The sequence below is a fragment of the Mytilus galloprovincialis genome, chromosome 11, assembly GCF_965363235.1.
Source record: "Mytilus galloprovincialis chromosome 11, xbMytGall1.hap1.1, whole genome shotgun sequence".
NCBI classification, from domain to species: domain Eukaryota; kingdom Metazoa; phylum Mollusca; class Bivalvia; order Mytilida; family Mytilidae; genus Mytilus; species Mytilus galloprovincialis.
In genome coordinates, this window is record NC_134848.1 from 16,342,228 (window position 1) to 16,369,836 (window position 27,609).

Consider the following 27,609-nt stretch of genomic DNA (forward strand, 5'->3'; position numbering starts at 1 on the left):
GATTGAGGAAAACTTACATGTTCGTGGATATTTAATTTCGTGGTTTTGGAGAAATCTGCATACAAGCCAATAGAAAATTTGGTATTCGTTGAACATTTAATTTCGTGGTTCGTCTGTTCCCACGAAATCCACGAAAATTGATATCCAACGAATAATAATGAATCCACAGTAGATGAAAAATTAATGTTTATCATCAGTTTTTTTTCTGTGGATCAAATCAGTCAATTAATTGATTTACCTTTGTTTCACTTTCAATGTTGATATTCTTTTCCTTTAGATAATTTTACACATTCAATTCATGTGTTATCCATTTCAAGCTAAGGAGTTAAATTGAAGATCACATTAATACAAATTCAATGAGGTTGAATTATTCACTTGCAAGTGAATAATTCATTATCAATGATTTTAGCTTATTTTGACAGAACTAAATCATACTGGCTGCTAAATGCTAAAAGTGAATTATTATTTCACAATTTGTATTTCATTAGTGATTGAGCCAAAAAAAAATATATAATTGTTTTTTTTATATATCTTGTAGCTAGTGCCCCTTTAAGATTTAAATAAGTTCGTCTGATATGAAACAACAAATTCAGGATACTTTGTGTCATATTTCAAATAAGTTGAATGTATATCTACTTATGATAAAACTATGGTATTGCAAAATGTTGTAAATTTTTTTTTGTCTTATTGATGAAAATCGATAATAGGAAAAGTAAAAAAAGCCTGTGAAGTAAGAATATAAGTAAATATATTAATATATAACAAAATCCCTTCAAGAAAATATTGTGACCTTAAGTTTAGTCATGCAGTTCTATGACAGCAGAACTTTTTTATGTTATGCAACTTTACCATAAGTTTGACCAAATACAAAGCAAATGCAAAGCAAACAATAAAAATCAGGAAAGAGAACACATGGATGTATATTAGTTCTGTTTGACTTGAATTTACATTATTATTTATCTAAAGTTTTTTTCAATTTTTCAATAGATAGACTAAGTGTAAATGTTTGTTATGTCTGCAAATTTTCAATATTATTTTTTCATGGAGTAAATGAGTCTGCATTGCAAACAAAAGAGTGTATTACACAGTTCTTTCCATTAAGTTCATATTTATTCATTTATGCACAAAAAAAATCATAATTATGAGTACTGTTTTTTCACTGTGTATTGTATACACCCCTATAACATGTATATAGTATAAGAAGCTTGAGAAAAAAGTTTCCATGTGTATAACAGGGACATATCCGAAAAGTTACAACTTCATAAGTTCAAATTCAGTAAAGTTTTGCTTGAGTCTGATATTTTTTAGCAAGAACTTAATATATATAAAGAAAATTCAAGTCAAAGATGACCTTGATTTTTGCAATGATATATATATATAATACTTTTACTTAATCATTCTCTTGGATAGCAAACTTGTCAAATTTTCAAATTGAATAAAAAAACAAACAAATACTTGTGTTTAATGATCTTCATGCTGTTAGCGTTCAGCCAGGATGAAGAGATTATGCCCAAAATTGTCTCTTTATTGGATTGAATCAAAGAGTTTTTATCTTTAATATGAGAAAAGTAGGAAAGTTATAGATACACTGAAAGAGATTGAACCTTATAGTTATTTTTAGTTACAGTGAGGATAATGATATAATAAAGACTATCTTGTGACTTTAATATTTTATTGTTGTTGTTTGTTTATATAAACAATGTATTAAGTTTCTGTGAATAGGTATAGTTTCTTTATTTATTCCATGTTCTGTTACATTATCAGTTTTTTTGTGGACCTTCAGAATTGGTGGATAATCTTTTGCAACATAAATGTCAAAATATTCACGCATCATGCATCTTTAACTTTATTTTTCTTTACCTATAATATGAACCATAATGTATATAGATATAATCCTTTTACTTCATCATTCTGCTTGGATATACAAGTTGTTTAATTATTGAATTGAATAAAAGACAAATACTTGTGTTTAATGATCTTCATACTGTAAGCGTTCAGCCAGGATGAAGAGATTATGCTCATAATTGTCTCTTTATTGGATTGAATGAAAGAGTAAGTTTTTACGTGTCCAAGTCATTATAATGTTAGAGTACAGCTAGGATGAGAAATAAATGCTACAGTGTTAAATTTAAAAACAAAATTGATTAAGAAATATATATTTTAACATCTGAAACAATGATAAAAAATGAATCAAAAGTAATAAGGATATTTTTTTGTATATATATGTACATAAATCATGTAAATATTTCTATATGTTGTATTCAAATTGCAATTTTGTACATGTTATATCATGTACAGAAATATTGTACATGTTATAACTTGTATATAATTGAAAAAAAGGCTTGTTATGAACTGTACAAAAATACCTCAAACATAGTATAACATGTACAATACATTGCTTAAAAATGGTTTAAACTTTACAAAATTTTAAAATGAATTAAAATAAAGCTGCAAATACATTTAAATTTTTCTGACTAAAACAAAAATAAACTCAGAAGGTAATTTTAGAGCACAGTGATCAGAAAGTTTTAGAATTATTTGTATTGCTTCACGATTCATGTTGGCAAAATATGTTTTCATAACATGTTTTAAGCTCACCTGGCCTAAAAGGCCAAGTGAGCTTTTCTCATCACTTGGCGTCCGTCGTCTGTCGTCCGTCGTTGTTAACTTTTACAAAAATCTTCTCCTCTAAAACTACTGGGCCAAATTAAACCAAACTTGGCCACAATTATCATTGATGTATCTAGTTTAAAATTTGTGTTTTTTGACCTGACCAACCAACCAAGATGGCCGGCATGGCAAAAAATAGAACACAGGGGTAAAATGCAGTTTTTGGCTTAAAACTCAAAAAACCAAAGCATTTAGAGCAAATCTGACAAGGAGTAAAATTGTTTATCAGGTCAAGATCTATCTGCGCTGACATTTTCAGATGAATCAGACAACCCATTGTTGGGTTGCTGCCCCTAAATTGGTAATTTTAAGGAAATTTTACTGTTTTTGGTTATTATCTTGAAAATTATTATAGATGGAGATAAACTGAAAACAGCAATAATGTTCATCAAAGTAAGATTTACAAATAAGTCAACATGATCAAAAAGGTCAGTTGAACCCTTTAGGAGTTATTGCCCTTTATAGTCAATTTTAAACCATTTTTTGTAAATCTCCATGATCTTTTACAAAAATCTTCGTCTCTGAAACTACCGGTCCAAATTAATCCATACGTAGCCACAATCATCATTGATGTATCTAGTTTGAAAATTGTGTTTTTGACCCGGCCAACCAACCAAGATGGCTGCCACGGCTAAAAATAGAATATGGAGGTTAAATGCAGTTTTTGGTTATTACTCAAAAACTAAACATTTAGAGCAAATCTGACAATGGGTAAAATTGTTTATCTGGTCAAGATCTATCTGCCCTGAAATTTTCAGATGAATCAAACAACCTATTGTTTGGTTGCTGCCCCTTAATTATTAATTTTAAGGAAATTTTACTGTTTAAGGAATATGACAGTTAACTTGATATTTATTACAACTGAAAAATCTTAAAAGACATTTTTCGATTCATCTGAACTTATCTATTCTATTTATTCAATGATCAATTTAATTATTCATTAATATAAATATTTATTTATTCTTTTATTTTATTTAAATCGTTATTTAAATTCTTATTATTAACACTCTGTATTATACCACATTTGTATATCTATACTCTCCTGAAGGAGGATAATAAACATATATATAATGGTTATTATCTTGAATATTATTATGGATAGAGATAAACTGTAAATAGCAAAAATGTTCAGCAAAGTAAGATTTACAAATTAGTCAAGAGAACCATATGGTCAGTTGACCCCTTCAGGAGTTATTGCCCTTTATAGTCCATTTTTTCGTAAATCGAAGTAAACTTTTTCAAAAATCTTCTTCTCTGAAACTACTAAGCCAAATTTTACCAAACCTAGCCATAATTATTATTAGGCTATCTAGTTTAAAAATTGTGTTTTGTTACCGAGCTAACCAACCAATATGGTCGCTACGGTTGAAAATAGAACATAGGGGTAAAATGCAGATTTGGCTTATAACTCAAAAATCAAAGCATTTAGAGCAAATCTGACAGGTAGTAACATTGTTAATCTGGTCAAGATCTATCTGCCCTGAAATGTTTAGATGAATCGGACAACGCGAGGTTAGGTTGCTGCCCCTAAATTGGTAATTTTAAGGAAATTTTGCTCTTTTGGGTTATTATCTTGAATATTATTATAGATAGAGATAAACTGTAAACAGCAATAATGTACAGCAATTTAAGACTCAAAATGACAAAAATGGTCAATTGACCCCCTAAGAAGTAATTGTCCTTTATAATCAATTTTTTAAATTTTTCATACAATTTGTAAATTTTTACTAACATTTTCCACTGAAACTACACGGACAAGTTCATTATAGACAGATAATTGTAAGCAGCAAAAAATGTTCAGTAAAGTAAGATGTTCAAACACTTCACAATCACCTTAACACAATGTTTTCATGAACTGTCTGCTTCCTGTGTTTAATTCACATATACCAAGGTGAGCGACACATGCTCTTTAGAGCCTCTAGTTAATATATATTATATTCAGTCCACCGTGGCCTATAGAAGTTTTATGCTGTTTGACCCACTGCAATGATGAATTATAAGAATTAGTTATAAACTGTTTATATTTTGTCATTGTTAAAAATAATTGGATATATTAAACTATATTTTGTTGATTCTTGATTAACCTTCAAGGGTCACATTAAAGACCAAATGTTTGGACATTCAAAGAGTGTTTTAAAAACACTATCCACATGATTGTCTGAAGGTTTGCTATGGTGTAGAAGCATCTTGAAAACATATCTGCTTCTATCCTTTTTCCTTTTTGGGGCGGGCAAGAATATTATTCTTAATAGGGAACTATAATTAAATAGTTAGGGAAAAAAAGGAAAAGGGATATTGCAATTCTATCATGAATAAGCTAATTCTTCATTTAAACTTTGGTCATGATGGTGAACCCAGTGTGGTTACCATTGCGCCCCAGACCAAAGTTCATTTAGCACTAAAAAGAAGTGAGTTTTTATTAGATGTTGTTAATAATTATATACAAATGCAAAATGAAAATGATGTAATAGAAATAGAAATTATTTTATCAGAGTATAATCGCAATTTTACATTAGGCTTTTTATTTAAATGCTTAGTAAATGACAATAGTGAAGTAAAAAGATGCAGAGAGGGCAAAACAGCTCTTCTTGTTCCACTGATTGAAAAGTTCCAACTGGAAACAGACTTTGTTAAACTGCTTCTGCCACGAAAAATCAGTGCAAAAAATGCTGTTGCAATTCATTCGCTTTATATCAAACCAATGTATCGTTCTGTCATTAATGAGTTTTATTTACTTAATTTACATGGAGTTAATTTACAGGGACATATAAGTGCAGAAGATTTTATGAGGTTATTGCATGAACTTAAAACCTGTCATGCTCATTATTTAGTGCACATTTTACCAGTTTGCATTTGTTTGAGATGCACTGAGTATAGACATGAAAGACTTAATCAGCTTTCAGAATGTACCTATGCAACACCTTACCATGGTCCTATTACAAATAGCCCTTTTCGTAATTTACCAGTAGGACAACAACCGTTAACAGGTGGCAGACCTGGCTAATGGTATTCTGTTATTCCATAGTTTACATGTATCACATGATCACATTATTTTATTGTTATGTATTTATTATGCTAATAAATTATTTTAATCATATATAAGTTTCTAGTAGTTGTTGATTTATTGATAGAAGAAACATACTAAAAATAATAAAACAGAAAAAAAGGATTTGAACATGTTGAAGTGGCCATATTTTTAATGAATCCTTAAGAACTCAAGGTCTGTTGATTATACGAATCAGTCGCTAAAAGGAAATAAAGGAACAACAAAAATACTAAACTCCAAGAAAATTTAAGTAAAAAAACATCGCAAATAGCCTGTCCAAAACAAAAGTTTATAGAAACGGACAAACTGATAAACAACTGACATATTCTTAACTTGGTACAGGACATAATTTAAAAAAATGGTTTGAGTTCCACCAGGTTTATGCTTTTTATTATTTGTTATTGTCTTGATGTATTATTGTGTTTCATTTAGCTTGTTGAATTTGTTGCTTTGTTGCTTATAATTTTTTACCTCATTTGACAAAAGACAGTGCCCTTTTTTCAATTTTTGTATTAACGTGGACTGAGACTCTCCTTGTTGGGGTATTTTAAAGTTTCTCAACATAACAGTTTTATTTCTTATTTTCCTCCTTCCATAGTAATAAACTCTAGACATGAAATAACTTTTATAGTTGGGTAAGGTTTAATGATTGCCTAATGATCTACTATCCAGCCAAAGAAAATGAATATTACAGTATAGCCTTCATCATGAAAAAACTCTTTAATCGTACTGAAAGCAACAGTAATATACCGCCATAGTCATAAATCTAATTAAACAATAAAAACAAATCTGGATTACAAACCAAAACCAAACAATCAACTACAAGAGGAAAACAATAGAACAGCAAAACAACTGAACTACAACAAAAATAAACGCCAAGTTGAACATACATATAAGCTGTATAGTCAGAAATAACATTCAGAGACACAGTTGAAAGAGATTATTCAAAAGTTGAGACCAAGTTAAGGATAAACCTTGAATGAGAGTATAGGATATTAAAGTACACAAAATATCAGGACCCTATCATTTCTGTCAGCAGAACAAGTGTCCATAGAAAAAAGATCAATTTCAACGAGTGAATCAGCCATATAATACCAGTATTAAACTTCAGCTCACTTTATAGACATTAAGTTATAACACAAAGTTATAAGCTTTCGCCGAAAAATGAAGGGCTTGTTTTATGCATACATAAAAATTGATAGCATGTAGAAATTCCATTACATTTCATAAACAAAGTGTCCTCAGAGTGCTTTTCTGGATGCTTCAGCGAGAGCGCACAAATGAGTTCATAATTGTCAATGCCCAAATTTTGAAATGTCGACTTATGTGTAGAGTTGTATAACTGAATGCAAGCGTTTGCTTGGGCTACTAACTTTTATTATGGTTTATATCATTTTATTTGTTTTGTTTTGCACTCATCTTTAACGGTTGACATTCTCAGTCATACCTCCAGTGGATGAGAAGGTAAACATGCTTAAGTGGAAGGTTCTGAACTACAAACTAGAGTGGTAAACATGCATATTATATATAAAAACGTGAGCATCGGTAATTTCCTCCAAAATCACACGTTGCACTGTCGTCATCATTTTGTCCACTATAGCAAACAAAGTTTACCTTACATTTTCCGCCCGTGTTGTTTAACATATTACATATTACAGCATTTTTAAAACAGTTCGTGACTGGGGTCAGACCAAGATAACCGTTTATAACAAAAATCGCTGCAAAAGTGATAAAAATGAAGCTGTTCTGGGTTTATCTTCATCATTTACGCTCAGAACCTTATTTTAGAAAGCTAAGGATGTAAAAAAACAAAACAAACAGTTGAAGTGCCAAAATAACACACAAAAAAGATAAAATAGTCGAAGGCCAGCTGTGGGGACATCACAATAAAGCAACCAATTACATCACAATTAAAAACCAATTCTTCAGAGAACAATTGAAGGTCTTTCCACCTCGATAATTAGAATGAAATTTAGAAAAAAATGTTAGAAAGGGTCACTCCTTGTTGATGTAATTTGGTACCTCAACTGATATAGAAAAATAAGATTAATAGGTCTATGCAGAAGACTTAATTGTTTTATAATGAACAAAAACAAATTTAAAGCAAAGGTAAAAATCTAGAACGTCAAGTTGACCTTTGACCTCAATTTCAAGGTCATAGGCCAGTGATCTCAAATCAAAAGACCCCAGGTCAATTACTTGTATGGTTGTAGAGAAATATCGATTTCAAATACAAAAAGGGAGAAAACTTCTTAAAGGGTTGACAAAAACACTTCGACTTAAATGGGTTGAAGTTGCCCCTTGTTGTAAGCAGTAATTTGGCAAACAAATCGTATCATGAACTGTAACAGTTTCTTTTGAATAACGATAACAAGCAAAATTCAAAATTTAAAACATGACCTTGACCTTTGACCTTGACCTCAATGTCAAGGTCATGGGTCAGTGAACTCAAATTAGAAGGTCCAAGGTCAATCACTTGTATGGTTACGGAGAAATAATGATTTCAAATACATAAGGGGAGAAAACTCCTATAAGGGTTAACCAAAACACTTCGACTGAATAATATGAAGTTGCGCCTTATTGTAAACAGTGATTTTGCAAACATATCATATCATTAAATGTTACAGTTTCTTTTGAATAACGATAACAAGCAAAATTCAAAATTTATAACATGACCTTGACCTTTGACCTTGACCTCAATTTCCTTTTTTATGGACCAAGGATTTCATATCAAAAGACTGTAGGCCTCTACAACTTATACTGTATAAATTAACCCAACATATCGTTTATTTTAAATTTTCAAAGGGAAACAACTCCCATAAGATGTCTTCTGATCACCTCAGTCAAATCAAAACAAATCATTCTTAAGAGTAGACGAACAATTTGGGGAAAACAGTTTGTAAAAATCTTTTACTGGTTTTAGAGATATAGCGATAACAAGAAAAAGGGGACGTGGGGAGATAACTCCTATAAGAATAAGTGGTCGTTCACACAGGGTGAGTTTTGAAACCTCCATTACTGAACAACATCGTTGGCCAAACATCAATTCGATATGTTGTAAAACAAAAAAGCATCTCAGACGGCAGAAGAAAAAAGAAAAAAGAAAAAAAAAAAAAAAAAATAATCAGAAGAAAAACAAAAGGTCTTTCCACGAAAAGTGGAAAGACCTAATTAATTATGTCATAATGAAATTATCACAATTCGGAAGACTTATCCTTTGTACCTTATTTATAAAATATATAAAAATAAATACCTGGATATCAATGCATGTTAAGTTATGTTTTAAAATATCAAAATAAAATGAATTTGCGATATAGACATTATTCAAATTTAACTATTATGTGGAATGTCACTTACCAATTGAAGGTTCTTTAAGTAGAAGTTTCAGCTGAATATTTGGTTATTAATACCTGATTAATTTAATCACCAATAATATAAAGATTACAATTAAACTTAAGTGTATTATTGTATGAATTGAAGTATGTAGGGAAACAATGTATAGTCTGATATATCATTTCGTGGATTTAGCAACAAAAATGCCTGTACGTTTCTGAAATTTGAATTAAGTACAAGGCATTAACACAAACTGATAACGTATACTTACATAACTTAAGTGTACATCTATCTATTTGTTTTGGTTTTCATTAATCTCCTATTATTGATCTTCATGTAAATACTGATGAGCAGCTCAAGTGAAAGGTTCTTAACTCAAATATTGTCATTCAAATCTGAACATGCTTAGCTGATATATCACAAATGTGTGTCTATAGAATCTTTTAAGTTCGGAACAGTTAAATAAAATTAGAAATGTATAATGATATTTTTTTTTATTGAAGCTGTAACATTAATAATTAAAGAACCAAATAATCTAAAGGTGATACAATTATTCAAGCGTTTTAAAGACAAAATGTTGATCATAAAGGCGCTTTAAATGTTAAAATCACGTAAACGTTTGACATTTCATAAATTCATCAAATATAATTAAAGCATTTGAAGGACGCAGACTGTTTATGATAACAAAATGGCGCAAAGTTGTTTTTACTCTATTGTAATATTACAATACATCAACTGTTCGTGTTTTCTTAATATAAATGATAATTGTATTCAAGGGAAATAAGCATACCAGAAGAGGAGGAGAAACTTGGTAACTTGAACGTTATTTAATCTCTATATATAACTAGTTTTGCTACTTTTATTTTGTATGAAAATATGTAAACAAAATATGAATTGTAACCAGAGTTCATGTCTGGTTTTCATTTAAACTTTCTCTCGTTTTTTTCAAATACCATGTTCCATGTCTTTTGACCTCATATAGAGTCCTTATAATAGAAGACATTTACTTTAAAGTGTCAACACATACTATAGACAAACAATAGGCATAAAATCAAATCAAATAATTTTATTGGTGTAAATTCCTATACAGAAATGATACCAGCCGACATTTACAAAATACAAATACAAATACAAAAATGAACAAACAAACAGACAAAAACAAAAAAAACCAATCCAAACATATTTTCTCAATGATAAGAGATACATATTTTATATTTACATTGCGTGGAGGTGTTATTCATACAAAATTATTAATTCAAGCCATTAACAATTAGCATTAATACTATAAAAGTTCTTAACAACATTATTTTTGCTTTAAATGAATGTTCAAATCATACATATCGCTTATTCCAGCTACACTTACAGTACTAATGTCTGTATCATTACTTTTCAGAATGAAACTAAACTTATCTTGTTCACACATATTAGCAAAAGATGGAACTATATCACTTAAATTACAAAAGAGTACATTTCTATTAATTTCTAGCGCTTTACATTGAATGAGGCATATGTACAATATATATACTGCCTGGTACAAACTATAGTTTTATAGTATTGAAGAGGTTGCTGATGCCTGAGGCAATCTCAAAATGTCGAAAAGAATATCAATCCTACCAAAACCACATAATACCTACAGATTGAGAAATAAAATCCCACCAAAAGTCGATTAGTATAATAATGATAAACTATTCTACATGTTGATGACAGTTTATGAATGTTGTAGGACATTCAATTCTAGTGCTTGTTTCAAAACTTAAATGTAAACTCTAACTCGTGATTTTCGTGATCAAATCAAAATAATGATCGCTAAAGTCGCTAAATTTCATCTCCAAAATCGATTATCAAAGGTACCAGGCTTATAATTTACAATTTACTATATTGCATTGCGATCAACATGTTATTTTTTTTTACTAAAACTTTAGCATTTTTTTCATGTATCAACTGTTTTTGTTCAAACTGATCAAATTTATAGTTAAAACTCGAGCCGATTACATTTAATTGAGAATCTTTGAAAGCTAAAAATTTAGCCTTGAGTTTTGAATGTAAGATTTCAGACGGCTAAAAATTTAGTTTATTGTATAAATTTAAAAGTACAATATGACTTAGAACAGGGAAATGCTAAAATATTAGTATGTATATTATTTATTTTCTTTTGTTATTGCAGGAAGAATTTGAAGGTAGCTGAGAATTGTCTTTTTTTTCTAAGAAAAATTGAATTAAGCTGTAGTATTTAAAAGTTTGATGCAATTTCTCTAAACAAAAAGAAATTCATTAGATTTCAGGCAAAAACCATAGAATTTTAGCCAATTTGCAAAGATTCAAAACAATCCATTTTGAGAACGAATATTGCAGAGTATCAAAATTTATTGCAGTCCGTTATATATACTAGTCAACAAAAGAAACGATACACAAGTTTGATCTCCTATTTATCATAAAATATAATTATTGATAGTTAAATTATACAATGAAAAACATTCATTTACAAAGCAAATGCATATATGATTTAATGAATCTGACCAAAATGGAAACTTAGAAAATACCGAGTTAATGAACAAAGGGGTCAAATTTATTTTGCGGAAATGATGACAAAAGTCGGCACTTAATTTTGAAGATGAGAATTAAGAATTCAGTAAAATATCTGCAAAGGCATTCAAAAGTTTAAGCAGTCCATGTTAAAGATTTAAATTTTAATTTTTAATATCGATTTTGATTTTTAGTAAAAAGTACGATTTTTGAAATAACAAAAATTCAAAAAACATTTTGCGCTCATGCCTGAAATCAATGGTTTTGATAAGAAAATAACACTCTGTAAAAATTGAACCAATTGGGCAATTATTTACCTTGGTACAAATTTATCCAATTTCATTATACATGGAAAAGACATTGCCTTGTCTCATTTCTTTTGTTGACTAGTATATAAAGATTTATCCATAATTCTGTCTCTGAAGAAGATCAGGAAGGACCGCAATCAGTCAGGCTATGAATCATCCATGGGAGTTGGTAATAAATAAAGGCAACAGTAGTATACCGCTGTTCAAAATATTGTTTTACCATTACTGACTTTTTCTTTATCTCCCTTACCCCAAAGAGAGGGAAAATGGGCACACGAAAGAGAAATTACTTCGTGCGGTCTATCACGAATCAAAACAAGTACGCCTGTGCTGACTATAAACCTCAAAGAAATTATCTGAACAGCTCCAATCACTATACTAGGTAATCCCGTATAGCCTGATATTATGTACAGTCTCCGTTTAGGTTCCATAACCAATGATCTCTGAGAGTACATTTCAGTCGACATTTTGTTTTTACTTAAACTGTCCATAGTTAGGGATCCACTTGATAAAAACAATCACTAATCAGTATTTGTATTTTATCGTAGAACGATAACTCGGTGAAGCAGAGGCCCGGGAAAGTAGAACTTAGATAGTTATTCATTTATATCAGTTAAGTATTTATTTCGGGTTGAAGAAAAAAGCCAGAACATTCAAGTAGGAAGTTGTCACTAGACTCGTCAGATTTACATAAACACATTTGGTATAAAGTGGGACTGTTATGAACAATTTGTATGTGTTAACAATTCCAGTCTTGCTGACTTAAAGTCCAACAAGTTCGACAGATAGGGCAGCGCTGATTATAATATTAGACCAGTACCTTTAAAGCATTACACTATACACAATGCTATGGCATAAACTGAGAATGTTAGTATAGTAAATGCACTAGGTACGTCGATCTTAAAATATTATATTAGGTATATGTTTTCATCTTGAATGTGTATGAAATATGTGCTATGGGAAGTTATACCAAAAACTCCGATCTGTTCTCTTCTGTTAAAATGTATATGCAAGTTCTTCTTTTTACCTCTTACTGACTTGAATCCTTACATTGTATTTTTAAAAGCATTCAATACCAAATTTCATAAACTACGACATACGAAGAAAAACAATTTAAGAATATTAGTAAAAACGAAATTTGGAAGGTAATTAACCGATATTCTTAATCACAAAACAATACTAAAATGTGCAAAACAATACCAATCAGTAACCATTTGTACTGTAAATAATAAGATAAATAGACTTTCATTTCCTTTTTTTAATTTAACAAAAAGAAAATCAATTGTTCAGAACAAAAAAAATAATAATTCATCAGATTTAACAGGTTTTAATTTTGACTGGGAGTACATGCTTAATATTTCGAAATAATTTACAGGATTATAATCAAGTAAAATACTAATAATAAAAACTGAATACACGTGAAATATTTGTTAACGAGACTCAAATTGTACGTTCGTGCATTTTATAAACCCGGTATACATTGGGTCCGGTAAAATAAAATCCATGTTTGGCTTCAAAAAGTCCCCCCCCCCCTAAACACGATAAAAGAAAGAAAGGTTTGTAAAATGAGATGTTTGCATGGTATTTTTAATCGATACAGCAACCCGACTGAAAGTGATTATAATATGGTAAACGGCTTTTTTCTCTCTCGATATCTTCCAAAGTCAAACTCAAAATTGTCCTCTACATTCATTGATATATATATATAATAATATTTTTAAATTTGCAAACTACATTTCACATCAAATAATAACAGTTCGTTAAAATATTGTCACTAGCGCTTTCATGCCTTCTGGCAATCTTCAGGCGACGTTTTAACAATGTCCTTGACGACACTGCCGTTGGTAACGTTTATTATTATCGTGATGGGATTTCTGGAGGATAAAATGTATCAACAAGTTGAAAGTGAATTTGATACAGCTTTTAAAGTGTACATAAAATCGGAATGGAAGCGATTCTTAGACGACTGTTTTATCATTTTAAACAAAAGTCACAATTTAGAGAAGTTTCATAGTCTGATAAACACATTACATCCTTCGATTAAATTTACCATCGAATCTAGCGAACAAAGACTGCCATTTCTAGATATTTTAATATTAAAGAATGGAACAACCTTAACCACAGATATATAATATAAGAAGACGGACACCCACCAATACCTGAATTTTCATTCATGTCATCCTTCACATACGAAAAGACCAATGACGGAACTCAGGTCCACAGCACGTAAAGAGAGTAATACAGAACTTATCCCGTTTGTTAGCACTCATAACCCGTACAATCCTGACATACTCAACGTCATAAAAGCAAATTTGCCAGTTTTACAAAAAACGAAAAAGTTAAAAAAGCTTTTCCCTACAGAAAAATTCCTGAAAAGTAAAAGACAGCCTTTAAATCTTAAAAAGATTTTAACAAGGGCTGAGTTTTATGACCCAAATGGAATACAATACAACGTTTCAAAATGTAATGACCCTAGATGTGGTCTTTGTGAATATATGGCAACCGGCCCGATAACATTGAAAAACGGCCAAACCATTGTTTCAAATGCAGACATGAATTGCAAAACGGTAAACCTTATTTACTGTATTGTATGCAGCACTTGCAAGGAATGGTACATCGGACAGACTGGTAATTCAATTTGTCAAAGAGTTCGTGTTCACAGACAACAGATACGAGATCCATCCACACGAATGCAAGATGTGAGCGAACATTTCGAAACGTGCAGTAGTGGAAAATTTACCGTATATCCGTTCTATAAAATGAAAGAATCGAACAAATATAAAAGACTGGCAAAGGAAGCACACTTCATAAAGGACTTTCAGCCAAAATTAAACGGATCTACGTAAACATGTTTGATTTATCTCCCCTTACCGTTATTGTAACGTACTGTGGATTCATTTATTTTCGTGGGAACCAATTTTCGTCGATTAAGAAAAACTTGCATATTCATGGATATTTAATTTCGTGGTTTTGCTGAAGTCTGCATACAAACCTATAGAAAAATTATCATTCGTTGAACATTTAATTTCGTGGTTTGACTGTGCCCACGAAATCCACGAAAATTGGTATCCAACGAATAATAATGAATCCACAGTAATAAACGTTACCAACGGCAGTGTCGTCAAGGACATTGTTAAAACGTCGCCTGAAGATTGCCAGAAGGCATGAATTCAAAGCGCTAGTGACAATATTTTAACGAACTGTTATTATTTGATGTGAAATATAGTTTGCAAATTTAAAAATATTATTATATACATTCTGTACACCGTGTTTATTTACTTTTGCTATATATATATTGATGTTTAGACGAGTTGTATATATATATATAAGTACGTCTGAGTCAGTGACAACTCTACAACAGATGTATCCATCATATATAGATATGTTTGTTATGATTAACAGTCAATAAGTTCTTAATCACATTTTAGAATAATAAAAAAATACTGTTCATAATTAAAGGAAATTATTATCAATCTGTATGATTATTGTCTGACGTTTCCATAAAAAAGAACACTAGAAAATATCTCCACGTGAATATGCAAAGACTGCGACAAGCAACGCGGAACTGCTTGAAAACTTCCGAACACGTCATACAAAATCCAGTTGAACGTTTGGAAATATTTTTTTTTGCCTCAATTATATCGTGTATATTGTCAATAATTTCTTTTCCTTTCTTCAATTTCTCATCCCCAGTTTTTCGGTTATTAATGAAGCAATATCTGTTTTGGCATTTTTGTAACAATTGTTTCATGTTATTAGGCAAAGTTTGAATGTAAACATCTAAATCTTGTGAAGAATTCTTTTCTATGAGATCATATTCCCACTGGTCTAAAAATGTAAATGCTAATGTCAGAAAATCATAGATTGTCTCGCCAAAGTAATCAACATATTCCTGTACTGCTTTGTATGCTTGATCAGTACAACAGCCCATTGGAATGCATAAAATAAACATATGTGGACCTGGATTGGTTAGTTGAAGGGATGCATCTAATTCCTGAATAATATTAACGTTCCTGAGAACTCCAAATAGACCCGGAGTGTCTGCAACCTTTAAGTAAGTCCCATATCGATAAGAAGACTTAACGATGGTTTTCATTGAATAAGAACCAACTTCAAAATAATCATTTGCACCGAACAATAAATTCCCCGTTCTGCTTTTGCCAGATCCTGCTGCTCCTAACAGAACAATTCTAGTTTCATTTTCGACTTCAGCATCAAACCGTTCATATGCCATTTTGGTCTGAAACAAATGGCAAACATACCATGAAACTGTATAACAGATATTTGGCTTGTAGAAAGAAAATGTTTGTTTTAATCAAATGAACCTTTGAACGATTTTCAGATAATTTTGTCATCTCTATATGCATTTGTACTTCGCTATTAATACACTTGGGGACATTTTATGTTTTGTAAACATGTATAAACAAGAACGTGTCCCCAGTACACGGATGCCCCACTAGCACTATCATTTTCTATGTTCAGTGGACCGTGAGTTTTGGGTAAAAACTCTAATTTGGCATTACAATTAGTAAGATCATATCATAGGTAACATGTGTACTAAGTTTCAAGTTGATTGGACTTCAACTTCATCAAAAATACCTTGACCAAAAACTTTTAACCTGAAGCGGAACAGACGGACAGACGAACGGACTCACAGACCTGAAAACATAATGTCCTCCACTACTGTAGGTGGGGCATCAAATTAGTATGTACGATTCAAGTTTAGGGAACAAGACATCTCACTTTTAAGAAAAGAAAAAAAAAAAGAAAAGTTTACTATAGATTTTAAAGATTTTATAGATTATAAATTATAAATTGCACAAAGTACGTTATAAATACAGATGTGTATCAGTTGTTATTATTTAATATAAAACCTCTTAGAATTACCATAATAGCTCAGTGAACTTCTTGTGTTTATCTCTGATAATATACTCCTAAACATAAATAATGCATCACTTCTTCGATATCTTAAGAAGTTTTATAATGAATAAACTTTTGTAATTTTTCGTACAAGTGCCGATAATAGGAATCTCATTCAAAAAGTAAATAACAAAAGTCTAGAATTAGTCGCTTTTAAATTTTAAATCGGAAGAATTATAATTCGATTCAAAGTCAAATATGTTGCTTTCAAGTTAGAGTACACACCTGACTACAGTTTTCATAAATTTAGAAAAAAAAATGTATCTTTTTACGGTTGAAAATATGATTTAAAGAAGTACAAAAATAAAATTAAAACATGTTAATTTTTAAAAGATGTGATATTGATGACCCAAAAATATTATGTAAAAATTTGACTAATTTCAATCCCTTTGTAAAAAGTAATATTTTATTATTGTGTAAAATTTAGCAATTTTGTTGTTTGTTTATTAAATGTCGAATTTTAAAAAAATAATAATAATGTATACGTGTCACTTTAAAATTACCTCTTGGAGAAATAATTATTTAGGGCTACTCAACTAAATATTTTCAATTTTTAAAAGTATATTATCTTTTCTCATAATCAATTTGATTGACATAAATATGCCAAACAAGAAAAATAAAAATAAAGGGTTAATTTCTCATTTACAAGTTTGAGGTTTTCTCAATTCATTTTTTTTAATATTTATAGTTTTGAAATCAGGATTAACACAGCAATTATGTAATGTATATAATAGCATTTGGCTGGTCCTTCATTTTAAAACTATCAAGTAGATAGGATTCAAAAGATATTTATTGTATACAAAACGGGTATGAACTATATTCAATATAGATAAGGAACTTAATATATATATTATCTTATTATGATAAATTATTGTCGAAACAGACATGTGTGACAAGTTCCTATATACAAATCAGAGCATAATATGGTGATTGAATTTGTCCTTGTGCTTTACTATGGAGAGACTATCTTAGACTAGTTGAATATCATTTATAAGCACGCACGTAGCTTTTCAAAGTCACTGACCCACTTCTTGTTAAAAACTTTAAAAATTTTATATTTCAATTTACAGTGTTTGAGAATTATCCAATGTGTGGATGGTAATAAACGGTAGACATTTTTATTGACTAATTGCGATTTCAGGAGACACCAGAGTCTATTTTAAGGCAATTTTTGCTTTTTAGTCTAAATCTACCACTTACTTTTTCAAAGATATCCATACCGAAAGTACGTTATCAGCTATCTGTAAACCCGATTGAAGTTTGTGCAACTTTTAACAATGACTTATTATTTAAATGCATAGACGATAGAAACGGATTGTTTATTTCAAGTTCACTGACACAGCCTTTTATAGCTGACTAATCGTCCCCCATCCCATTTTGTTAAGGTGTAAAGTGACCTTTATTTGCTTATATCTTCGTCAATGGAGCTCTGATGGATACCTCAAATTGGAATTTGACAAGATTATTTCGAAATGAAATGAAAATATCTAATTATATGGAGAGTTAGGAACGAACTTGATTGGTTGACGCTGAAAAAAATACATCAGTCTTTCACCGTGACATTTCAAGAATATAATGACGAAGGCTTCACAAGTTCATCATCATTCTACTGCATAGTTACACGGTGAACCAAGCTCGCGAAAACGCATCTGACTAATTCACCATCCGCACAAACGAATTCGCGCTATTGCTTTTAACTTTACGTCGCAGGTTCGCATAATTGTTGTTGTGGCAATATAAAAACCAACTCTCGTTATTATTTTTATTCGTGTCTTCTATTTAAAAAAATATACGCTAAGTACCGTAACCAATGTATTCTCTTACTGATTTTCCGGATTGATATTAATGAATGCCCTTTTTATCTATTCATTTACAGTAAATTATCACAGGACAAATCAAATATTTCATGAGAATAACATTGCATATTTCTTACCTTTCTTCTGATCTTTTGAACATTAAAGTATTTCTTGTCAAGCAAATACAAGCAGATATCAAACAGATATTGACAAAACACAATATATATAACGTCTTATTTGTATTATTTGAACAAAAATGTCACGTGAAATGCAAATGACACGCCCAGACGTCTGCCAGTCATTAAATTACCTAATGAATATGCTTTACCATACATTTTGCATATTAATATACTTGTACTTTCTGTGTTTTTTTTAAATATCGATTTTATGTTATAATATATTATACACCTTTGTGAAATTGGTAAATTAAGTTGTTAATGTTGTTAGGGACGACATCAACAGATCAATATAAGAGAAAAAAAAACTTAATTCGCTGAATAGCTTGGGGTTGGGGAGTAAAATTGCTGCAAGTTTTGTTTATCCAAAATCGATTTTACATATATCCACATTGGTCAAACAATTTTTCCCAACTTAAGTTAAGAAGGGGGTAGTGGTTAGAGAAAAAAACTATGTGAATTAAGTTGTTTCTCCTACATATTGAACTTTTGATGTCGTCCCTTTCTCAAGGCATAATTAAACCTGTTGGTAATACATTCATAAATGACATAAGTATAAATGTCTCCATGTTGATACAGTAATCACAGGCGTGCGTTTTCTATTATGATTTCAAAAGTGATATGACTTTCAAGTTAGCTATAATGATTTATTTGACCGTTATGCCATACAAAAAAGAGGATGCGGTAAGATCACCCCAGATTTTGGTGGGTTCGTGTTACTCAGTTTTTAGTTTTCATTTTTGTGGTTGGTTTACTGTTTTTTCCTTTTGTCTTTCGTTTTTTTGCCATGGTGTCAGCTTATTTTCGACCTGTGAGTTTGAATTTGGTATCCTTCGGCTCACTTTTAGAATGATTATTTGTACTTATATCGTGTTTTAAATTCGTTATTATGCTATAAGGTAGATATTTGTTAAAACTTTACGGTAGAGTCGGATCTTTTGAATGATTTAATAATAGATACTAGTAATTACGGTACTATGGTTACATCTATTGAATTATTCGATAATAGACGGGAACATTTTTATTTAAGTTACTGAGATAAAATCAATACATTCAATAGAGTTATGTTTCTAAAGCTAGTTGTATACAAATCGTAAATATCCAAGGACATGTTTTCATAAAAATCTTTTCATTACCACTGATGCAATGTATTGGTATTTATAAATTTTTTCACAAGGGCTCAATATCTATTCTATTGGTTCATGTACTAACTTCATTTTTTCATAAAAACAATGTGTTTTATTGATAGCAGAAAATGTATTGGGAATCACGCAATACACGGATAATATTATTTAAGAATTGAATGCTTCTTTTTGTAACTTCATTGGGATGTAAAAGCGTTGACCGAAGTACATTTTGTATGAAGCGCTTCATTCTAAAAATGTGCGCACGGTCAACGCTTTTACAACCCTATGAAGTTACAAAAAGAAGCATTCAACACTTATTATTACATTTTTAGCTATCATAATGAAAATACGATTTTTATCATTTTTTATTTAATTCACCTTTGCACTATATTGTGGGACCACGTGTTATCATTAATGATAAGTTTTATTGTGTAATGCAATTGCGGAAGGAATACCACGTGATGTACAGTTGGCCAATCAGAATAACGTATTATAATGAAACATGCATCTAATGTAATTATTTACAAATATAACAAACAAAAAAAGAAACCGCTTAGGGACTATATCAAAAGTTCAATGAAGAATAAAAAACTCAATTCATATAGTTTTTTCACTGATCCCCATACCCCCCTCTTAACTTAATTTGGGAAAATTTGATTGACCAATAAGGATATATGTAAAATCGATGTCAATTTATACAAAACTTGCAGAAATTTGATCCGTCACCCCAAACTATTTGAATTAAGTTTTTTATCCTTCATTGATTTTTTTATGTCGTCCCTTATAATTGCATGATATATGAACTCCATGCAAATCTTTCTAATTTTTAACTGTCTTTCAATTAAACATTCTAGCTATATGCCTCAAAACACTTGTAATGAAAGATTATTATTATCAACTTATTGTCATTTTGCAATGCTGGTTAGATTTTTGCAAAATTAAAACTCACAAATGTTTATCCAATTGTGTCCACAGTGGACCAATAAAAAGGAAAATGAATAATCTGTATCACACTCTAATTACCGAGCCTATGGAGTTCATTATGACAAAAAACTACCATCCAAAGTGTAAATTTAATTCCTTTGAGAGAAAAATGGAGAATATGTAGAGATCTGAAAATCAAAAATCTCTGAAAGTGATTGCTGAAAATGCCCTGTATGCATATGATATGAAGTATTAAAAATCTTATAACAGATAAATAACTTCTAAAGAAAATCTGTCAGTTTAAATTTTAATTAATTTTGACGTTGGTCTATTGGTACACATATGTAGAAATGTTACATGGCAAATAGTTATCAAAAGTACCAGGATTATGATTTAATACGCCAGACACGCGTTTCGTCTACATAAGAATCATCAGTGACGCTCAGATCAAAATAGTTATAAAGCCAAATAAGTACAAAGTTCAGGAGCATTGAGGACCCAAAACTCCAGAAAGCTGGTCTTCAAGGCAGCGAAACATTCCCGCTATAATATAGCGGATGTAGTCGAGTGGTCTAGAGCGCTGAACATGAGGCTAAGCGATTGGTGCTGTAGTGTTTCAAAGGTGTGAGTTCGAATCCCGTTGAGGTACGGATAAAAATTTGTCAGCAGAAAATCTAACTCTAACACTGTTTGGTGTAATTTTCAGACTTGTATGTCATTACATATATATATACCTGTATATTGTAGCGGGACGGTTGAGATTTCACAAAACAGGTGATACATATATTTATAATGTATACTTTCAAAGACCATTCTTGACTCGTACAAAACATTTTCAATCCTTAAAGAATTTGTAAATTGCTATTTTTGTAAATGCAGTATGTATATCTACAAAGAATTGCATGATTGAGAGCGTCAACAAGGTGAGTTTTCAGGTTATTCATATTTCCAAGGGACATGCATCATTCATTTAAAACTCAGAGACATATTGTATTCTATATCTTTGGCACTGGTTATCAGTGTTGATTGAGACAAAGGCATTTAACTTTATTTTAATAGGACACGATTCCCTGAAAAGGTTTGGTAAGCACTGGCTAATTAACTCTTCACACGGTGACAACATGGACTTGCAAGGTATTTAGCCAGATTAAAATCTGGCAGTTCATGGTCCACTTCTGCATTACAGCCAGTTAGATAATAACACGAGCAACACGATTGGTTCAACATGTGGAGCAGGATCTGCTTACCCTTTCGGAGCACCTGTGATAACCCCCAGTTTTTTGTGGGGTTCGTGTTTTTAAGTTTTCAGTTTTCTATGTTGTGTCTTTGGTACTTTTATTTGTCTGTTTGTCTTCTATTTTTAAACATGGTGTTTTCAGTTGTTGTTTTTTTTTCGATCTATGAGATTGGCTGTCCCTCTGGTATCTTTCGCACCTGTTTTAGCTAACATTTATAAATTTTCACTTATCTTATGTCACCTGCACTTCTGTGTTATATTGATAACCTTTAATAAGAATAAGTTTAATTAAAGAATCAATGAGTTTCCATGAATCTTATCGAAGTTTACTTGCTCTGAAAACAACGTCATAAAAATCAAAATTTGATATCACATTTTTTATAACAGCCAAACTTACAACAAAAACCATTAAAAATCAAAGCATTTAGTACTTTTTGAACAAATTGTTACTGTTGTCATATCCTGGGTGTCATTTGGAGGGGTTTGATCTAGGCATCTCTGGTAACCAGACCGTCGTTTAAACTAGAATGGGTACTTTGACCCGGAGATCAATCTACTGATATCTCTTTGATTTATCTGTTCCCGTCGAGTGTCCCTGTGGTTATCTCCCGAGTACCTTGGTTTCCTCCACCAAAATAACAGACTTCCCGGTGTCATTGCATTCCCTTTGTGTTAGGCTGGGGATTGTCCTTGTAGATATTGATGTAAACACGATAGTGGCACATCTTCGTTACTCCTGATACACGGATTCCATTGTACCCCCAGGCTCTCAAGGGTTGCTCCGAATAATTGAGAAATCTACCAGTACATACATATAGTCCTGCCGATTAGTGCAGATATAGAGCAGAATTGCTCATTTGATGAGGAAAGCTTGAAACTTTGCATAGTAGTTCTTGGTTATATACCCTTTCATTCCAGCTATGGACCCACTCTGAAAAATCCAATATGGCTGCCATTTTCAAGATGGCGGAAAAACGTTATAAATATCAAGATTGTCCGCAAGGGATTCTATATAATTTCTAAAATTAAAGTAATGATTCTTTAAAAAATGGTCTTCATGTTCTTGAATTTGTTATCAAATATTTGATTGGTTATTTCTATAACACATACATTTGCAAATATGGCTGCATTATATACAAAAACAAATAGTGAAATTCAAAATGTTATTCAATATGTTACTGTTTAAGTTTTAATGGTTGGAATGAAATAGATTGAAGCTAGTCGATTGAACGTTAATATAGGTCGGTTAAATGTGGTGGAATATTAGGTAACTTATCTGAACTTTGAGGCAGTGCCGAGGTCACCTTGTCTAGTGTCTCTTCAATGCCACGTCTTACGTCACTTATCGCGTTTTCATCTGCCGTACCTACTACATCGTCAAATTATCCTATGTAATCAATAGGTGGATTAGACGATTCCCATCACTTAAAATGGTTAAGGGGCAACTATTTCATTTCCAACTACGTGCAAAACCAATTCGCAACTAGTCAGCGAGCAGGGTTTTTAAATGCACTTCTGGTCAGCACTTTTATTAGTTGTAATGGTAACAGTCATTTCTGAGTTTGGCGGAACTGTGATGGTTCGTTTTATGCAAACTTGCTGAGTTGAAATCTCGTTGTCTGAAATAACCGGGATTTCTGGAGTTTGTATAGATATCAACCGTTGTCCTCAGGGACTATATGATCTCTTGCTTAGTGGGGGTGTTGCTGGTTGATAGGCATAAAACATGGGAGTATTTCTATCTGGCGATCTACCGCGATTGTATTGATCAGGAGATCTTCCACGTGTATTTGGATCAGGTGATCTTCCATTGAACTGGTGATCTTCAATGATCATTTGATTAGAAGCACCAAGGTTATATTGATCGGCCAATCCACGGTTATGCTGTTGAGTTGAATGCATAACATCAGCTAGTTTTGTGACAATTTTGTGTGAGATTATGCACCTCATTTTTCAAAAGACTGCTCATATTTCCTTTATCAGTCGATGATACTGCGCCATCAGCAAAGTTGACTTGCCGATGGGCATAATTGGCACTATTTGATCCCTATATCGCCATCTGGTGGGCTATTGAGGTTTTCGATTGTTTTAACGCCTTGTTGAATGTATTTGGGTTCTTCTCCATTACATGCCTTGCAGAATCTTTGTCTTTACATCACGGGAGGAATGCTTCTGTTCCAATCTGATTTGATCGTCTTTCTTGCTGAAGTGCTGCTCCAATACTTTTCTCAAAACCAACATCGGCCTTGCAATCTGGGAGCCTACACACATTTTCCCTGTTTTCCCATTGTCATCTACGGGCAGCTCGTTCAAATTGGTAAATGAACGCGTCCAAATTCAAGGCTCCCCTTCAATTGAGTATTTGCATTTTTGTGAGCTGTAGACTTCGGCTCCGGTCCCTTGCACCAATATTTTCTTGCCGTCTGGTATATTCTCTCTTCAATGAGGAGTCTGAAGAAGAGCTGTTGCCACACTCTTTTGGTTTCCCCTGCCCTTTCCTGGATCGGTCAATGGGTTCAGCTTGCTTTTATGGGAAGCCTGTTGAAGCACCAGCAGCTGACGAGGTTGTCATAATTGGTGTGATAAATGTGAGAGGAGGATTTGCCATTGACTCGACGGGGATCACACCGTAAGTAGGCACTGCAGTCAGCATTAGAGAAACTTGATACGATCCACTTGCAGCCAATTGTTTCTGTAATGGTGTGCTGCTCTGAACCAAATATTATTGACTCATAGGTGGTAAGTTTAATAAAAAGACACATAAGCCTTTTGCTTGTATCCTTGATTAGTACATGTAGTACTAGAGGTTTCTAGAATGTTTTTTAAATGGAGCTTGTTGTTGCCAAGGGCCTGACATAGGACTTTCGACTTAAGGTGAAGACACCTTCAACAGAGTTTGCGCGGTTGATGGTTCATGCGAACTATAATTGGGGAAAGACCCAAGGCAGGGATTTTGTTGTATACTTTTGGTAAACTTGTTGTACTGGCTAAGGTAAAATTTTGGCTTAGATGATGTGCCCATTGCAAGAATTTTAACTTCTTTATTTCGATTGTCAACTAATTCACTTACAACAGATGCCAGTTGTTGGAAGGTACCCTGCTGTTCAAATGCACTTTTAAATTGAACTGTGTCTCCTTCTTCAGTTAATGTCAGCTTGTCCATCCGTCTCACCATAACATTGAATATCTTATTAGTCTGACCATGAATTCCGCCAAGCAATTATCACTAGCCTTGTGGTCTATTCCGTCTTCAGACTGCTGAAGTTGTCCCAATCTGTTCGTTATTATTATTCACTGCCTCTTTCTGTTCAGCTTGCATCGTAATGAGACCAACACATATTTTATCAATTCGCGCTTCGCTCTGTTTTATATATCGGTAAATCTCAGCTGTTCTTTGAGCATTAGATTTCCTATCTGCTAAAAATGCTTGGTACAATTGTTTAATAGTAATTTTTAAGTTGTTCTCTGTTAAAGCGTCTTTAACTGTGGGTTTCTCCATATCCCCAAGTGATCCAGTCTCTGCCATTTCATTGTTCTTGTCTTTGTTGCGCTCAATTCCTGCCATTCACTGATACGTGTTTAAATGATTTTCAATTCACAGTATAATCTCCCAATTAAATATTAAATATTGCAACCCAAGAAATAAGATAGGCACTGAATAATATCTTTGGGCAGATAAATCCCAAATCATAGCTTTTATGTGTGACTACAGGCAACAAATAGTACAGCTTTTAATGAAAGCTTCTACTTTGTGTATGAAATGACAAGCAAGGCAAAATCTTAAAGGACTGAACTGGGACAGAGACTAAATGACACTATACAACAATAAGATCCTAATATCATGTCAATTCTGCATAATGATTATTTGCTTATTTTTCAAGGGGGCCATTTTGAAAATAGCCGCCATTTTTGAATTCAAAGATAGATCAAAACAAAATCTTGTTAAGTACACCAAGTCATTCAAATATATTGATTTTTGTGCTTCCAGTATCAAATCCACTGTGGTTTGTTTAATACTGGAAAATATTTTAGAAGGTATGGCAGCCATCTTGAAATTAACCGCCATATTGAATGTTGAGGGTGGGTCCATAGCTAATATTGCTCAGTTCACAAAAAGGTACCATCATGCAAAATTTGGTGCTTTCCTCATTATTTGAGCAATTTTTTCACCGATCGACCGGACTAATACTCCCCAAGCTCAACTGCTTAACATGGGCGTCACATGTGGAGCCCTTTCTGAGCACATCCTTTTAGTTTGGTGGTATTCTGGTTGCTCAGTCTTTCAATTTTCTAAGTTGCGTTTTGTATACTGTTTGTCCTTGGGTTTTTTTCTTTTTTAAGCCATGGAGGTGTAAGTTTATCTAGGACTAATAAGTTTGGATATCTTTTTTTTTCTTTCTCGACTTTTAAAGCTGAAAAAGTATCTACTATGCAAGGGAAGCAATCCAATCAAAAAACCTAATCTAAAGCTACAGGAACCTGTTGTTCAGTGGTTGTCGTTTGATGGTGTGGTTCATAAGTGTTTCTCGTTTTTTGTTTTTTAAATAGATTAGACCTTTGTTTTTCCTGTTTGAATGGTTTTACACTAGTCATTTTTGAGGCCCTTTATAGCTTTCTGTTTGTTGTGAGCCAAGGCTCCCTGTAGAAGGCTGTACTTTAACCTATAATGGTTTACTTTTAACAAATTATGACTTGGATGGAGAGTTGTCTTATTGGCACTCATACCACATCTTCTTATATCTATCTACATAGAAAAACAATACATAAATATTTCACTCTTTTATTATTTTACCAAGAAGCAAAACAATGGTATCTTACTTATAACCTTATTAAGATGTACTGCTATCTTTTTGACTATTTTTCCTTTTAAGATAAAACATATTAGAACACATGTGATAATCTTATCTTAATTAAATAAACATCAACATTTAATCTAAAAATAGTCAGCCATTCATTAAGTCTGAAATTCTCTCAGCTCCCAACAGCTTTGTATGGACCAGTGGGGACTCTAAAGACATTAACACCACATGTAAAAATAACGTTGAAAATTTGTCAATTCCCACAATATCTTGTCTGAAATTTCCAAAACTCCAAACAGCTTTGTATGGACCAACGGGACTTTAAAAAACATCTACACCACATGTAAAATTTCAATTAAAATTTGCCACAATTAATTGCACGCCATATCTATTTTGACCATTGTACTGATTTAATTTTGAATTATTGATTGATTGTTGGCGTTTTAATGCTGCAGTTTTTATTGGTGAAGGTAGCCAGAGTGCCCAGAGAAAACCACCATTCCTTGATAGGAAAACTGACAATCCTAGTCAATTAAGATTGGAGTTAAGTCCACCCGCACGAGTAGGGATCGAACTCACAACCTCAGTGTTGACTGGCTAGTGATTACAGTAGTAACTACTTAGACCTTCTTCACCACATGATAAACTACCATTGAAAATTTGTACCTTCATATCCATTTGGAACATTGCACTTGGCATTTTACTTTGAATCATTAGTGAAATAAAATTTTACAAATTCGACCACTTAAT

The 27,609-nt window shown here is 31.9% G+C and overlaps 1 long non-coding RNA gene across 1 annotated transcript in view; it reads right to left on the reverse strand.

Annotated features, from left to right (window-relative positions):
- The window catches only part of LOC143051757 (uncharacterized), a 92,416-nt gene extending 73,606 nt beyond the window's left edge, over window positions 1–18,810 (reverse strand). Inside the window, exon 1 of the long non-coding RNA XR_012970897.1 lies at window positions 18,734–18,810. This is a non-coding gene — a long non-coding RNA (uncharacterized LOC143051757). The remainder of the gene's footprint in view (window positions 1–18,733) is intronic.
- Window positions 18,811–27,609: the final 8,799 nt, after the last annotated feature.